Source organism: Camelus dromedarius, chromosome 15 (assembly GCF_036321535.1).
Source record: "Camelus dromedarius isolate mCamDro1 chromosome 15, mCamDro1.pat, whole genome shotgun sequence".
NCBI classification, from domain to species: Eukaryota; Metazoa; Chordata; class Mammalia; order Artiodactyla; family Camelidae; genus Camelus; species Camelus dromedarius.
The window spans coordinates 10,403,579-10,417,187 of NC_087450.1; the positions used below are offsets into that span (position 1 = coordinate 10,403,579).

General features: G+C 37.9%; 1 long non-coding RNA gene across 1 annotated transcript; it reads left to right on the forward strand.

Annotated features, from left to right (window-relative positions):
* Positions 1 to 100: 100 nt before the first annotated feature.
* Positions 101 to 13,405, forward strand: LOC135323047 (uncharacterized). The gene is made up of 3 exons (XR_010384150.1): positions 101 to 607; positions 932 to 1,068; positions 12,934 to 13,405. It is a non-coding gene; the product is annotated as an uncharacterized LOC135323047 (long non-coding RNA).
* The last annotated feature ends 204 nt before the right edge of the window (positions 13,406 to 13,609 follow it).

Genomic DNA, 13,609 nt, shown 5'->3' on the forward strand with positions numbered 1-13,609 from the left:
CCAATTCCTGCCCGGGTGTCCGGCCCCACCCCCACGCCCCCACCCCTCTCCCCGTGCCCAGTGCCTCTTCTGAGCCCATGGGTCAGGGTGGTCCCGGGCTGCAAACCTCTCGCCAGTGGGCCTTGGGTGCTTGATGGTGCTGCCGGGAGGGAGGGGGCAGCCCCGCCCCGGGATGGACAGCAGGCGGCGGGCTGCCCTGGGAGAGCCAGTTGACTTGCTCCCATCTCCCCCGCTGCCTGGCTTGGGGGCAGCCTCTGCTGCCCCAGCTTCCTGGAAAGAATTTCTCTCTGTCAGCCTGCTCCTGGGAGGCAGTCGGGGTGTGCTCAGGCGACGGCAGGATTGGGGCTGCCCCATGCTAGAGCGGGGATTTGCTCCCATTTCCCACTGTCGGTGTCGCTGCCCCCGCCCATGCATAATAGTCAAAACAGTTTTCTTAATATAAATATCCAACTATATTAAATCCCATCCCTAGGACTGCTTGGAACAAATGTGAGCTATTTGAAAACAAAGAAGACTATTATGGAAATAGAAGAGGAGTCTGAAGGGATTCAGTTTCTTAAGGGCAGTGGAACTTCTATCTTAAGGATTGACAGCTTAGAACCCACTGGTAAGAAATGTGAGGGCCATGAGTTGACAGGTTACTATGCTTATAATTAGAATTTTTAGAGAAATTAATTTATAACTATTGTGGAGCCTCCTTTACTGAGGTATGTAGACAGAATTAATATCTTCCTAGAAGGTTTAAAATTACACCTCTGGAGAAGCCTTATATCTTTACATGTTGTGAATGTAAAACTATACTTGGTGGGTAAGAGTAAAATATGTTTTAAAATTTTTCAAGTTTTTTTATATAATGTCAATAGATGTATCATTAAATTAATTTTATCAAAATTCTGTATGTTAATAAAATATATTTGTGCTTTTCGTTTAGATATAGTAGTTTCTGAGCTCAATCACGGTGTTCTTGGATTAGGATTGGATGCAGTAGAAGAACAAGAGGAAAAGGAGCAATTTTTTGAGAAAGGCTTAATATCTTCCACGGATTATTCAAGATTAAATAAGGAATACGTGCGTAATATAAGTATAATATACACTAATCATTAAATGATTTTTGTGTCTTTCTGTATTTTTCAAAGGCTGGTCTATGCATGGACTTAAATGTGTTGATATTTTAACAGGCAAAAGTTAAACCTTATTTTTAACTCTCTCTGTTCATTATTTTGGTTGGAGTTTCGTGTGTGTGTGTGTGTGTATACATACACATATATACGTATACATATATATACATATGGAACATGTTGATTTGTATTTGTATTTGTATTTGAGAGCCTCCAAATATCTGAAATTTCATGCCTGAGATACTATTTAATCTAATAGCACTTTGCCCAAAAGACCTAACTAAGAAAGTAATTTATTAAGTGATTTTCCACATATAAGGTAGATAAGAGAACCCAGGTAGCTCTTGTAAACTCAGGGGAGATCGGACCAGAAAGGGAAGGAGGAACCAGGCAGTGAAGACTGACTGGGCTTGTGTCCTGCCTTTGTGTGTGGTCGGCCCTGACGCTGATCAAGAGACCTCATCTGTCTTGGGAATCCTGCTGGTTGACTGAGCTGGTGCTCTGAAAGTGCCGTAGACCTTTGGCATTCTCAAGACTTTGGTGAAACCTGATCTCTTTAATTTCCTCAGTTTCAGTTTTTCATTTAATTTTTTAAAATATAAATGGAAGTCAGATTACAGTTTAAGATTTTAAGAACACCTTTAAGAACACCAAACTATAATTAGACAAAGTGGCAGGAGACTCACAGCCTCCGGTTATGAGAGTGCCTGTTCTCACGACGCGTAGATTTTTTACACGGTGGACAAAGCAATGACTGTCATGAACTGTGTGGGGTCTGAGGTTTTTACTCTTCTTCCAAGCCAACAAGTCAGCCTGCCAGTTTTGTGGCTGCTGACAGTAGATGCAAGATTTCTGGGGCAGAAGCAAAAGGATTTTATTTCTTACCACAAAAGAAGTACCAGAATGTCACGGTTTTTTGCCTGGGTTTCCCATGCCCCCGCAAGGTTCACGAGGTCCGTGGTGGCTGTCCATCTGTGCGGTGGGCTGCTTGACAGGAGAGCGTCACTGAGTCTGGGCATCTACTGCTTTATTTTCAAAACAGTTTCCTCATAGCTTCCAAATATTTAGCTTTTGACAGGAGTGCTTGGGAGGACATTTGTATTGTTAGAGACGTTTTTTAAATTTCCACAAAGGATTGCACGGAAATGTACTGTTAACATGCAATGCTCAGTTAAGTAAATTTGTTTTAGTAATCAAGCTAACATGGAACTAACTGAAGATAAACAAGAGAATGAATTAAAACACTAAGAACTGGCAGGTAATTTCACTGGGTTTAAAATTTAAAGTATTTGAAAAGATAATATAGCTTTCAGTAAGGACATTGATAAGAGAAAAATACTAAAAAGGAAAATTGTATTACTTTGGAAAGAGCTTGAACAGGTAGGGTGAGTTGCCTATGTTACAGGCTGAACTACTAAGAAATTGTAAGTGCACTGCTGCCTCATCTGTTGGGAGTGGGTAATAGACCCACGGAGAAGACAGAAAAGGGATTTTTATGCTTGGACCAGGGGAATCTGTAAAGCCAGGACAAGTATCTCCAAAGCATGGTTGGGGAGGGGTATCTTTTTCCATCTTCCAACTTTTAATGTGTCTGTTTTTATATTTAAATTGGTTTTCTTGTAGATAGCATATAGCTGAGTTTGCTTTTATATCCAATCTGACAATCTCTGACTTTCCATTGAGATGTTTGTACCCTTTGCAAAAATATACTCACTGGTATGGTTATTTCCTGTTTTGCCATTAATTTTTATCTTTCCATCTTTTTTTGTTATTCCTTTTGTCCTGCATTTTTTTGGATTTGTATTTATAGCATTCCGTCTTAGCCCTCGTCTTGGCCTGTCAGTTGCACTTCTCTGCTGTGTTTTCTCTTAGTTGTCCTTTGATTCACAATATGCATCTTTATCTTGTTAGAGTCTAATTTCAAATAACACTATACCACTTTATATGAGTCTTAACAACCATCAACTACCTCCAATCTTTTTGCTATTTTTGGCATACATTTTTCTATATATCTTAGAAACCCCATGATGTATTATTATTGTTGTTATTATTATTGTTGTTGTTGTTTTTAACAGTCTGTTACCATTTTTTTTTTACTTTTAAGGAAGATTAAAAGTTTATGCTTATATAAAAATTTATATTTATCCACATATTTACCATTCCCAGTGACTTGCATTCCTTCATGTAGATTTGAATTTCTTTCTTGTTTTACTTTTTAAAATAAGATATAGTTGGTTTATATAGCATTGTATTAGTTTCAGGTATACAATATAGTGATTTAATATCTCTATACATTGTGAAATGATCACCCCAATAAGTCTAGTTAACATCTGTCACCTTACATAATTACAAGAAAATTATTTTTTCTTGTTATGAGAACTTTTAAGATCTATTCTCTTAGCATCTTTAAAATAGTTGCTATCTAGTATTATTTTAAGTTTCTATCTAGTATTTTTCTTCAGCATGAAGAACCTCCTTTAACAAGATTTCTTATAGTGCGGGTCTACTAGGAATAAATTTTCTCAGTGTTCATTGTCTGAAAACATATTTTGCCTCTGTTTTTGAAGAACATTTTTGCTTGATTTAAAATATTAGGTAGTTTTTTTTTCTTTGAGCAACTTAATTATCTCATTCTCTTGTCCCCTAACATTATTTCTCATGAGAAGTCAGTGGTAATTCCTATTATTGTGGTTTTGTACATATTGCGTCTTTTTACCCCACTGTTTTGAAAATTTTCTCCTTATGCCAATTTTGTGACAGTTTGATTATGATGTATCTTGGTGTGCTTTTCTTGCATTTATCCTGTTTGGAGGTGGTTGAGCATCAATTGATCTCTGAATTTATAGTTTCCATCAAAATGAAAAATGTTTTTGCCATTAATTCTTCAAGTATCATTTGCTTTCTGATCCTAACTACAAGTATATTAGAAAGTTACATTTTGTCCCTCAGGTCACTAAGACTTTCATTTTTTTAAAGCATTTTTTCCTCTTTGCTTCAGTTTTTATTGCTATGTCTTCAAGTTCACTGATTTTTTTTCTTTAATTTTTTGTTAATTCATTGAATGATTTTTTTTTCTTTCTCTATGGAAGTTCTTTTGGATGTTTTTTCCCATCTCTTTAGTATGTTTGCTCATGTTCTTTTTTGTTTGTTTTTTTTTCAGGTCTTCAACGTTGTGCACATTCTGCTGATCCCAGTATTCGTTCATTTCTGGGTCTCTTTCTATTGACTGCTTCTTCTCCTAATTGTGGTCACTTTTTCCTCCTTGTAATTCTGGTGATTTTTTAAATTGTGTGTTGTATGTATTGTAGATTTTTACATTGTTGAGTGTCTAGATTTTATTTCCTTCTTTTAAAGAGTGTTGAGCTTTGTGCTGGCAGGTGGCTTGATCCTTTCAAGGCTTTTCTTATGCTTTGTTATGGGAAGTCTAGAGTAGTTTTTATTCTAGTAGAACTTGACACTGCTTCCAACGCATAGCTTCTCAGAGGTTTCTACTGAATGCCTCTGCTGAACAACAAGAATTTTTTTTCCACTGAAGTTGGTTAGAGCTTCAGAGTCTCCTTACCCGTGTGAACTCTGGGAATTGTCCAGCCAGCAGCTTTTCAGACGTTCTTTGCTCAACCTGCGTATAAATGACTTAGTTTTCAGGAAAGACTCAAGGGGACCCCATGCGGATTTCTAGTGCTCTGTTTCTACATAGGTGCCTCCTCTCTTTATTGCTGCCCTGTGGATTCTCATCACCTTATCTTTTCTGTACTCTTACCTCTGTCTCCTTAACACGTGAGGCTGTCCTAATCTCCCCCTCCCTGCTCAGCGCTCCAGAGTATGCATACCTTCAGGTACTCAGCTCACTGGTTTATCTTTGCTTAGGAATCACATTTTTGTGCTGCTGGTTGTCCAGTGTCTGAGAACAGTTGTTTCATATATTTTGTCCCGTCGACTCATCATTTACAAAGTCCTTGAAATTCAAGATGGCAGAGGAGAAAGTCCTCTGGATTACATCATAGTTAAATTAAAACTTTCAGCCAGATTTTCCAACAGAGAATGAAAATGTTTCCAAGTGTATCTTTTAGATCTTTTACATTGAGTATTATTTAGTTATTTACTATTTATGCAAGTAACATTTTCAAAGTTGCAAGGGTATAGAATATAATAGTAGACATAGTACCTTGAATGGGTGACAGCTTCCTGTCAAAAAGATCAGAACAATAAAAATTAACACTCTTACTATTTTCCAGTGTTAAGAGCTGGGTATTATTATCTCTGTTTCTCATACGAGAACCAGTTTCTTAACTGGATTTTTTTGTTTCACTTTTCATGTGAACACAGCTTGCCTTCATATCCCTTTCTGACTCTCTGACCCGCTGCTTTCCTTCCTTCTGTTTCTTGTCTATCTCATTTCTCTGTGTGGCGACCAATGACATTTTCTTGCTTCAAACCTAGCTTATTTATGACAGATTCCTGCAGAGGGGGTTCATACAGTGGACATACAGTGTTTGCCTGTAGACTGTTCAGTTACTAAGTGCAACTAGCAAAATATAGTTTTAAAAAGTGTATATTAGATTAACACTTCACTTTTCTTAATCAGAAGTAGTATTTGGCTTTATTAACTTTTGGTTCAGAATAAGTGTAACACATGCAATAATAATACTAACAAAGATAATTATTATTACTAAACATAATCAGCAACCCTCTGAAACATATACTACGATCATCCCCACTTTACAGATGGGAAAAACGAGGCAAAGAGGGTTTGTGACCTGCTGACGGTTCTATAACTGACAGTGATAGAACCAGGAATTGAATCCAAGCCTTCTGGCCCCTGGTTAGGCTCCTAAGCATTTTGCTGTCCCACCAGAGCTGTTCTTACACTGCTTCTTTGTAGTGACACAAACACTACCTCCCCTTCCATTGACTTCAGTTAGTTCCCAAACCCTAAGTAGTTGTCTGAGTTTATGGTCATACCCTCCCATGTCTCCTCTCTCCTTGTTTATCATCTTTACTTAAGCAAAACTAATCGCTGAGGTTCTTAAAATTCAATGAGTCTCACCTGGACTATTAGAATCTTAATCATTTGACATTGGTCCTAGAGCCTAGGATTTGTCTAATACAAAGTAATTTCTCGGTAACTGTTTTGAATTTAATTATGTCTTCTGATACTCAGAAAACCCCAGGCAGGGTTCTTCCACATATGGAAGAGAAAGGAGGTGAGCTTCTCAGCCTCAGAATATAGACATTGACATACTTAACCAGCTACCCTAGCTTACCCGCCTAAGTCGCAGTGCCCGTGCTGTTCCGCCCTTGTATTCCCTGTGAACTAAAGTGGGGATGTTCTGTTAAGTAGGTCTCACAGAAAGCATCTGTATTTAACTTACTCATTTGCAGACTTTCTTTGCTAATTACACTCAAGTTGTCCCCTCCATTCTAAGAGAAGACTGAAGGACAGTCATTCCAGATGCAGACTCTCTAGTACCTCCTGCAGTCTTTCTCCCATCAGGCCATCCTGTCTCTGAATGTGATCTACTTTTTGAGATACAAGTAAGATTATGTTTATTTCTAGCATGATCAGTTTCACTCTGAAAAGGCCGTTCCTCATCTACAGCCCACTGCCCACTTCAGTCTCAGTCAATCCTTTGATTGAAGGGCTATAAACAGCAAATTAAAAATGGATGAAGAGGTCCTGGCCGGATAGTCCCTGCCCACTCTCACCACAAGTAGTCTGATGGCATCATGTTGACACAGACACAGCTTTTCCTTCTGCTGCAAAGCCATCGAGATGCAAGCTGGGACTTGAGCTGAGAAGTGCCTGGGAATGGGGAACAGTAGAGGTCATTTAAGGCTCGTATTCACCTGAGAGAGGGGTCAGAGACCAACTTTTCATGAGCACTGCTCACGGGTTACAGTAGAGACACCTATAAAGACCCCAAAAAATCAACTTAAAAAAATAAGCAAAATCCAACCTTTTGTTTGAGTGTCTGGATTTCACAAAGTGCTGCCTTTTGTAAGTAAGCAGTATGAGATTTTTGTCTTTAAAAATCAAGTAATTAAAGTGTCTTTTAAAGATATGAAATCTTTTAAATAACACTAGGAATTTGTAGTTGGTTAATGCAAAATATTAAAAGATATAAAGCTCATAACTATTTGAAAGTACCAGACACAAAATAAACCTAAATCTTATGAATTGTATTCTCATTAAATCTTTGCCCCCAAAAGTATGTTCTTAGAAGTATCTTTATGTTTAACTAAATCACTTTTCTGCAGACTTATTTTGGATGTCAACAATCTTTTCCTGGAATTTGACTTGACACTATTTGACAGTCCTTGTATTTTTTAAAACTATTTTCTTCAGAAAATTACATTTTCTGATTTTGAAGATGAGGAAGAAATTAATGCACCTTTGACTCCTAAAGAAGAGACTAATTGCAAAGAAAATTCCAAATCAGAAAAGATAAATTGTACCCAAACAGGTGTGTATCAGTCATACGTCTGACAGTCTGGAAACTTCTTTCATCGCCTTAGCTGGCCGTTGCTGCATGAAGAACCCTACTGCAGAGTTCTTCATAGTCTGCTCATTGCTGTGACGTTACAGGTCTCGTCACACTCGATTAGACTTGTTCTTAACTCAGGACGTCAGTGTAAATCTTAATGAAATACATGGCAGTTGGTGATTTTGCAAAGGTTTTCTTTCGACAAGTTTCCTGAAGCTTTCGAACTTGAAAACTTTATGAAGATCTCGAATCTGATTTCTGAGCAGGTGTATTAAGTTACACTTTCTTCGGTAGGTCTTAGTCCTGTGAAGTGCAGCACGTACCCTTCCTCAGTATTTGTGCTAGTAGTGACATTACTGTCTAAAACTCACTTGGCTAGGATCATGAATTCGATTATTGTGTTCACATTCGATGTCACTGTACCCTAGTTCTCTCATTTCTCAGGTCCTGCCAAGAACCGGCTACTAGGCCTGGCCAAGGGCGCTGCTCCACGCCCCCTGCCAGGCAGAACTGACCCTTGAAGCTGTCTGATAGTAGCCAGTGGGGCAGTTACTATTCATTACGCTGGTCTTGATCTGACGACAGTCTCTCTGGGGACTGTGTGTTAGGACTAGATGTTTTGAACATACATGAAACCATGTATTCTCTAAATAAAAGCAAGGATCCCTTACTGGGTGTTAAGAAATACACTTTTTTTTTTTGAGTTTGCCTAATACTTTGTCCTTGGGTGTCTCTATGTCACTCAGTTTGGGGGAGAAGAGAATATGACCTTAGAAGTACATGAAGATTAATGTGATCTGATGATTGGAAATTTAATAGGATTCACACTTAGAATACAGTGATTACAGTATTTTGTATTATGATCATTTCTGTTGGAAAAATAAGTGGGTCAGCAGAAGGCACAGTAGTTTGGTGTGTTAAGAAAATCTAGCCTGTGTGAAAACGTGTCGCCTGAATGTGGAAGCCTAGCAGAGAGCCCTCTGGGTACGCGTCAAAGCAGGAAGGCACGGGAGCCCTGCGGTCGTGGGCCACTCCCACACTCTGCCTGTCCAGGTGGGGGACGCAGGGGACCCTAGTGACGAAACTTGCTCTAAGGGAAAGTGTAGTTTTGATAAGTTTCAATTATTGCCCTTTGATGACCTGCCTTTTGAAGATTTTTGTCTCAAAATGTAGATGAAACGATGAGTACAAGTACTATTTGATTGTTAATTTTGAACATTAAGGGGAAATGACTGGTGATGTTAAAATGACAGGAATCTCACATGAATCAGACATCTTACCTTGGAGTTCAAGAAATGGGAGAATTTCTGAGCAAGGAAGATGCACAGATGGCGTCTAGATACTTCAAATAAGGCTCATGAAGGCCTGAGTTATTCCCTGGTAGTTGCCGAGGTGCTGGGGAGACTTTCGGAAGCTCTCTCACAGCTACATTCTCTAGTCTTACAGGGTTATTGGTGAATGAGAGCAATGAAAGTAATCTAGAAAGCACATTTCTTGATCTTTTCATGTTAGAGTAAAGCACTGGCTTTCAAATTTTGTTACTGTTTGCATTGTGGTTATTTTATGTAACTTTGATTTCAAATCATATAATCATTTTCTTTTTAAATTAAAGAAGAAGAGAGAACTGGCATGGTGGCTAATGACAGGTTTAACCAGTAACTTTCAAACCGCCTTTAAACGAATTATTTTATAAGATGAGAATTACAGAGGCTTCCATGGGTTGCTTAGAGGAAAAAAGAGAAAGGATTCAGGTTGAACTAGGTTATCAAGGACCTGGGAGTGTATGGTTATATATTTAATAGATAATAGTGTCTGTTAATTCCAAATTCCTAATCTAGCAAAAGACTGAGCTGATTACTTTTTTTAAAATCTTTTTTCTTTTTAAAGTAGGGTTGTTTGAGATCTCTTCTTCTTTGTTCTTTTTCTTTTAAAAAAATTTCTTTGCTTTTTTTTTTTTAGATTCCACATATGAGCGATCTCATATGGTATTTTTCTTTCTCTTTCTGGCTTACTTCACTTAGAATGACATTCTCCAGAAACCAGGAACTTCCATGTTGCTGCAAATGGCATTATGTTGTCAGTTTTTATGGCTGAGTAGTATTCCATTGTAGAAATACACCACATCTTCTTTATCTAGTCATCTGTTGATGGATATTTAGGCTGTTCCATGTCTTGGCTATTGTACATAGTGCTGTTGTGAACACTGGGGTGCATGTGTCTTTCTGAATTATATTTTTCTCTGGATAAATGCCCAGGAGTGAGATTGCTGGATCATATGGTAAGTCTATTTTTAGGTTTTTAAGGAACCTCCATACTGTCCTCCATAGTGGCTGCACCAATTTACATTCCCACCAACAGCGTAGGAGGATTCCTTTTTCTCTACACCCTCTCCAGCATTTATCGTTCGTGGACTTATGGCCATTCTGATTGGTGTGAGGTGATATGTCATTGTAGTTTTGATTTGCATTTCTCTAACAATTAGTGATGTTCAGCATCTTTTCATGTGCTTGTTGGCCATCTCTGTGTTTTCTTTGGAGTAATGTCTATTTAGGTCATCTGACCATTTTTTAATTGGGTTACTTGGGTTTTTTTTATATTAAGGTGTATGAGCTGTTTGTATATTTTGGAAATTAGCCCTTGTCGGTCACATCATTTGCACAATATTTGTGAATATGTTCTCCCATACTGTAGGTTGTCTTTTCGTTTTGCTGATGGTATCCTTAGCTGTGTAAAAGCTTTTAATTTCAATTAGATCCCATTTGTTTATTTTGGCTTTTATTTCCATTACTCTAGGAGCTAGTTCAGAAAATACATTGCTGTGATTTATGTCCAAGAGTGTTCTTCCTATGACTCCTCCCATTTTTTATGCCAAAGGCAGCATACTGTGTACAGCTGTATCTTACATTCGTTCACTTAACTATATATCCTGGAGCTCTTTCTAAATCAGTAAACAGAGATCTTCCTCATTCAGTTTTTCAGCTGCGGGGTACTCTGCTGCATGGATACACACAATTAACCAGCCTTTTCAAGTGGGATACTTTATTTCTACTCTTTTGCTATTGCAAACAATGCTGCAATGTACATGTGACATTCCATGTATGAGCAGGTGTATCTGTAGGATTCACCTGGGCCACATATCAAAGGCATCTATAATTTAAGTAGAAATGGCCTCCATCTCTTTCAATTAAAGAGAAAGGGTTTAAAAAATAAATTTAAAGGCACTGTGTACACATATTTTTATTGTGATTAAACATACAGAACATAAAACTTACCATTTGAACCATTTTTAAGTGTACAGTTCATTGGCACCTAGTACATTTACATTATTGCACAACCATCATCACTGTCCATCTCCAGAACGTTCTCATCCGTCCATCCTGAAACTCTGCAACCTCTAAACGCTAACTCCCTTTTCTTCCTCCACGCTAGTCCCTGGTAACCAGCATTCCACTTTCTTTCTGTATGAATTTGACTATTTATTCTAAGTACTTCATATGAATAGAATCATACATTATTTGTCCTTTTGTGTCTGGCTTATGTCTTCAAAACTTCATTCACGTTGTAGCAGGTGTCATCATTTCCTGTTCAAAGCTGAACAATATTCCATTGTATGGATAGACCACATTTCGTTTATCCATTCAACCATTCATGGACATTTGGGTGGTTTCTAGCTTTTGATTACTGTGAATAAGCACATTTTTAAAAACAGAGGTACGTTTCTCATTCACCCCGTCCCCAAGGCCCTTACCCAAAGAAATCTGATGCCAGTATTTTTGTTTGTGGTTCCAGAGTCAGTCTCTGAAAATGTAAGCATTCCAGATACAAAAAACAGCTTCCTGTGTACATTGTCCTGAACCTTGTTTTTATCTCCAATGGACAATACATCTTGGAGGTTGTCCATATCAGTACCTATTGATCTGCCTTGAAATTTTTTCAAGTATATATTTTTAATTTGAGCTGGAGCTGTCTTCTGAGTGCAAAAGCTTTTAAGTTTGATTAGGTGCCATTTGTTTATTTTGGCTTTGATTTCTTTTGCCTTGGGAGGCTGATCTGTGAAACTATCACTACAATTTGTGTCTAAGAATGCTTTGCCTATGTTCTCTTCTAGGAGCTTTTTTAGTGCCATGTCTTATATTTAAGTCTATAAGCCATTTTGAGTTTATTTTTCTGTATAGTGTGAGGGAGTGTTCTAACTTCATTGGTTTACATGGGGCTGTTCAGCTTTCCCAGCACCACTTGCTGAAGAGACTGTCTTTTCTCCATTGTGTATTCTCACGCCCTTTGTTGAAGATTAAGTGACCATAGGTGTGTGGGTTTATTTCTGGGCTCTCTATTCTGTTCCATTCATCTATATGTCTTTGTGTGTGTGTGTGTGTGTGTGTGTGTGTGTGTGTGTGTGTGCACGCCAAAACATACTGTTTTGATTACTGTAGCTTTGTAGTATTGTCTAAAGTCAGGAAAGTTTATGTCTCCAGCTCTGTTCTTTTAGCAATGTTTGTACAGCTTTAGCAATTCTGGGTCTTTTGTGGTTCCATATAAGTTTTAGGATTATTTGTTCTAGCTCTGTGAAAAATGTCATGGGTAACTTGATAAAGATTGCATTAAATCGGTAGATAGCTTTGTGTAATATGATCATTTTAATAATATTAATTCTTCCAATCCAAAAGCAGGGGATATCTTTCCAATTCTTTGTATCATCTTCAGTTTCCTTTATCAGTGTTTTATAGTTCTCAGCATATGGGTCTTTCACATCCTTGGTTAGATTTATTCCTAGGGTTTTTTTGTGTATTTTTTTTTAGATGCAATTTTAAATGGGATTTTTTTTTATTTCTGATATGTCATTGTTAGTGTAAAGAAAGGCAACAGACTTCTGTGTATTGCTCCTGTATGCTGCTACCTTGCTGAATTCGTTTATTAGTTCCAACAGTTTTTGTGTGGAGTCTTTAGGGTTTTCTACACAGGGTATCCTGTTATCTGCATACAGTGACAGTGTTACCTCTGCCCTTCCAGTTTGGATCCCTTCTATTTCTTTTTCTTTTCCGATTGCTGTGGCTGGGGCTTCCAGTACTATGTTGAATAGAAATGTTGAGAATCGGCATCCTTGAGTGCTTTAACAACCTTTAACAGATGTGCTGAGTTTTCATATGAAGATGCCAGGCCTCAAGTAGAATTTGGTAGTGATACAGGGAAGACCCAAATCCTTTTCAGCACCATGAAAATGGATCCACTGAGTCTAAAGGACTAGACATGCAAATAGAAGACAAATGGTTTAGGCTGAATGGTCTTCGAAGAAAACTATTATCGTCTTTGTCTTATGTGTTTTTCCATAGGTGCCAGCCTGAGGCCCTTTATGATGGGGAACTGCAACAAGACCCCAAGGACCCAAAACCTCCAGTTTGCATGACGAGAGCCCATCCTCCCAACCTGTGATACTGAGCAGAAGAGAACGTCTGTGCTCATCTGAGTGGACCTGCTAGGCATTCTAGAACATGGGCAGGAACCAAGAGGTGCAAACCTCCCCGTAAAGAAAGGAAACTGTTTCTCAGAGAAAGAAGATGGTTTTCAGGCTGAGAGGCTTGCAGAGGGGATTGGATAAAGGCAGAAAGCAAATCAAAGGTGACAAAGCCAGGAGTGGGGAAGGACAGATTCAGGGAGGGAAGCATCTATATTAGCTATACCAGGACTGACCAAGAAATGAAATGTAAATTTTTAAATTGTCTTTGAGAAATATGCTATTAAATTGTTCAGAAATTTTTTGAAGATAATTATTAACATTAAATTTCATATAAGCCAGGCACAATATCATCTTAAATCTTCTGGCAGCCATAATTTTAAAAAGTAAAAAGAAACAAGTAAAATTAATTTTAACAAGATATTCAAAATATTGTTATTTCAAAATATAATAAATACAAATATATTAATTAACTATTTTACATTTTTGTACTAAGTCATTTGAAATCCTATGTGTATTTGGCACATTATTTCTATTCATATGGTAAATTTTCA